The sequence below is a fragment of the Pyrus communis genome, chromosome 3 (genome assembly GCF_963583255.1).
Source record: "Pyrus communis chromosome 3, drPyrComm1.1, whole genome shotgun sequence".
Classification (NCBI taxonomy): Eukaryota; Viridiplantae; Streptophyta; class Magnoliopsida; order Rosales; family Rosaceae; genus Pyrus; species Pyrus communis.
In genome coordinates this window covers 4,168,806-4,172,830 of record NC_084805.1, presented here as the reverse complement: position 1 = coordinate 4,172,830, position 4,025 = coordinate 4,168,806, and the positions used below count along the sequence as shown (strand labels likewise).

At 38.6% G+C, this 4,025-nt stretch overlaps 1 non-coding gene across 1 annotated transcript; it reads right to left on the bottom strand.

The window, feature by feature from the left end:
- Window positions 1–707: 707 nt before the first annotated feature.
- LOC137730381 (small nucleolar RNA R71) lies at window positions 708–814 on the bottom strand. The gene has a single exon (XR_011068141.1). It is a non-coding gene; the product is annotated as a small nucleolar RNA R71 (small nucleolar RNA).
- Window positions 815–4,025: the final 3,211 nt, after the last annotated feature.

The following is a 4,025-nucleotide window of genomic DNA, read 5'->3' as shown; positions in this document are numbered from 1 at the left end:
ACTGGAAAGCTACAGATGTCTAGTTTTCAACCCATAAAGCGGATCAACAATTTGATTTTTGAGCTGGGAATTATTGTCAAAATACTGATCAGTGTGCAGACAAGGAATTGTTCTTTTTCAACTTGGAATAGTTTTCCTTTGCACCTAAGGCTTTGATATATTTTCTTGCCAATTCAAATTAGGTTGCATGCACGGAAGACATTCACTCAAGCTTGAGCTTATTCCTGTTAACCAAGAACTTGAGCGTACTTTAAGACAACAGTGGAGACAACGAGTGTTTCAAGAACCAGCCATGGGTGAAGTAGTCAATAATGGTTGGAGATAATCCTCCACCATTGCTACCACCACAACCAAGGCTCGTGTGTGATTATACAAAACCAACAGAGTATAACGCATTGTCATGCATTATTTTGGCTCTAATTGCGCAGCGATTTGAGATTCATCCACAAATCTTTCGGTTGCTGCTTATATTTCTTGGGAAAGAGGAAGAAAATCCATACCATCATATCAAGGCGTTCTTCAAGCTATGTTCCACATTCACCTTCACCAATGTTACTGAAGAACAAATTTGACTTCGTTTATTCCCCTTCTCTTTGAGGGATAAAGCAAGTAGTTGGTTGGATTCTCTTCCCGAAGCCTCTATCGACACATGGACAAAATTATCCAAGAAGTTCTTGTCCAAATTCTTCCCTGCTTGAAGAACCAATGCTCTGATCAATGAAATTATGAGCTTTCGGCAACAAGAAGGTGAACAGTTTCATGAAAGTTGGGAGCGATATAAGGACTTGTTTCTTCAATGTTCTCATCATGGTTTCAACACTCGGCAAAAGGTTCATTATTTTTACAAAGGTTTGAAATCTCAATGTAGGAGCATGGTTGATTCAACAGTTGGTGGAACCTTAATGGACAAAACTCCAAATGACTCCATACATGCCTTTGAAGCTATATGTGAAAATTCTGAGCATTGGGATTTTCTTACAAAAGATTCGAGAGTTCCAACTGCATCATCAACAAAAAGATAAGGCCTTTATGAAGTTGATGCAAGGACGGGTTTAGAGGCACAAGTGGCAGCCCTTACAAAGCTTCTCACACCACTACCAAGCAAGATAGCCACGCAGCCATGTACCTTATGTGCAAGCATCGCCCATGACATGGAAAATTGTCCAGCAAATCCTAATCTAGAAGGCATGCAAGAGGTCAAGGCATTTAGTGGGAGGCCTCGAAATGATCCGTACTCCAATAATTATAACCCGGGATGGAGAGAACATCCAAATTTATCTTGCAGAGATTCGCAAAATACCATGGGACCATCCAATTCAACAAAGCAATATCAGCAACCTTATCAAGCTCCTCCAATTCAACAATAAGACCCTTTTACCAAGGACATGCTATCTCAACTCTTAAATAAAATTGATTGGTATGAACAAGAAGTTGTATTACTTAGACAAAGTCATACGGTGTTGGAAAAGGCTCAATCTAATTTTAAGATTCAGTTGGGACAAATAGCTACTACTTTGAACAAGTTGGAGCGAGCACAAGGCAATTTCCAAGCCAAACTGAAACCAATCCTGGGAATCAAAAGCATATTCAAGCTGTTACCACTTTGAGGAGTGGAAAGACGAATGATAATAATGTGGGAAGTCCAAAAATTAATAAGGAAGAAGATGAAGAGGTCAGCGCACATATAGGGGCAGCAGCTTGACAAGAATTCTTGGAGTTTTATAATGTCTAAAAGCAATGACACAACCCTTGACAAAGCTAACAAATCCGATCGTTCGACTCATTTTTCTTTAACTGGAGAAGGTATGAAGATCATGAGGAGGTGAAGTTATCAGACACAGTTAGTGCGATTCTTCAAAGAAAATTGCCACCAAAATCCTGGTAGCTTAACAGTCCCATGTGTTATTGGAGAAAGAAAATCGAAAAAGCTCTGCTTGACTTGGGAGCAAGTGTGAATTTGATGCCCTATTCTATTTATGAAAACCTCATATTAGGTGAACTAAATCATATATTCATTTCTCTACAGTTTGTTGATCGTTCTGTGAAATATCCAAGAGGGATTGTTGAAGATGTATTTGTGTGTGTTGATCAATTTATTCTTCTTGCTGACTTCATCATTTTGGACATGGAAGAAGCCGAAATTCCTACTCGTGACTTACCTCTCATCCTTGGCAGACCTTTCATGGATATTGTAGGTACGGAGATTGATGTTAAATCAGGGTTATTAACCATGAGTGTGCAAGATATTACTGTGGAATTTCAGGTCTTCGAAGCATTAAAGAAGCCCATGGATCTTTATGATTGCTTTCATGTTGAGGTTGTGGATCAAATTATAAAAAAAAAAAAAAAAAACATTCATTGAATCAAGCATCACAAATCCTCTGGAAGTTTGTATCTCTTAGCATGAAATGAGTATTGAAAAGGCTACTGTTATTGAAGCAGAACGAGATCTCAATGCCATAGCGTCCTACCCTCCTAAAGGCCAACCAAAATTTGAAGCTTTGCCACTTTCACAAGCCAAAATTGTACCATCCATTATACAACCTCCTAAGTTTGAATTGAAGCCTCTTCTAGAGACCTTAAAGTATGCATATTTGGGTGATTCAGAGACTCTTCCTGTGATTATAGCTGCTGCCTTAACCAAATAGAAGAAGAAAAGTTGATGTAAGTGTTGAGGGAGCATAAAACAGCGTTGGGATGAAGTATGGCAGACATCAAAGGAATTAATCCTTTAATTTGCATGCATCAGATATATCTTGAGGACGAGTCAAAGCCTTCTAGAGAGGCTCAGAGACGTATCAATCCACATATGAAAGAAGTGGTTCGTGCAGAAGTTCTTAAATTACTGAATGTCGGCATTATTTATCCTATATCTAACAGCAAATGGGTGAGTTCACTGCAAGTTGTACCAAAGAGATCTAGTATTACAGTTGTCGAGAATGAAAATAATGAGCTTATACCCCAGAGGATAGTCACAGGTTGGAGAATGTGTACGGATTACAGAAAGATCAATAGTTTAACTCAAAAAGATCATTTTCCGTTCCCTTTCATTGATCTAATGCTTGAGAGACTTGCAGGCCATAGTTACTATTGCTTTCTTGATGGCTATTCCAGATATAATCAAATTCCTATAGCTTTAGAAGATCAAGAAAAGACTACTTCCACATGTCCGTTGGGAACTTTTGCGTATCGAAGAATGCCCCTTGGGATATGTAATGCTCCAGCAACATTCCAAAGATGCATGATGAGCATTTTCTCAGATATGGTGGAAAGGTGTATCGAAGTGTTTATGGATGATTTTCCCATGTTTGGGTCATCGTTTGATCAATGCCTTCATCATCTTTCATTGGTGCTCCAACGGTGTCAAGAAACTAACTTGGTTTTAAATCGGGAAAAATGTTAGTTTATGGTGAAAAGTGGTATTGTTCTTGGTCATATAATTTCCGCTGAAGGAATTGAAGTTGATAGAGCTAAGGTGGAGCTGATTTCGAAGCTTCCTCCTCCTATTTCTGTAAAAGAAGTTCGATCCTTTCTCAGGCATGTAGATTTTTATCGACGATTCATTAAAGATTTCTCGAAAATCACCAAGCCACTTTGTGATCTGCTTGCTAAAGATTCTATGTTTAACTTAAATGGTGAGTGCTTACAAGCTTTTGAGACCCTCAAGAAAGAATTAACACAGGCCCCGTTCATAATGTTAACCATACCATACATAGAATCCAGAAAGACAGAAGAGTTAAGGGAGAAGAGAAAGAATCAGAAAGCTTAGAGAGAGAGAGAAAGAAATCTTCTTTTCTTTATTATTTTTGCATTGTACTAATCTTCTTACACAAGCTATATTATATACTACCTTGACCTTATCATATCTGAACTGTCCTAACCATAGTCTTCAATCTAGCCACTGTATTACTGACAGATGGCACAATCTAACTAATTCAGTTATATACTCTTACATCCCCCCTCAAGCTCAGGTTGGGAGGACCCAAGCTGGAGGTTGGAACAGTGAGTAGCAAACAAAGGGGAAC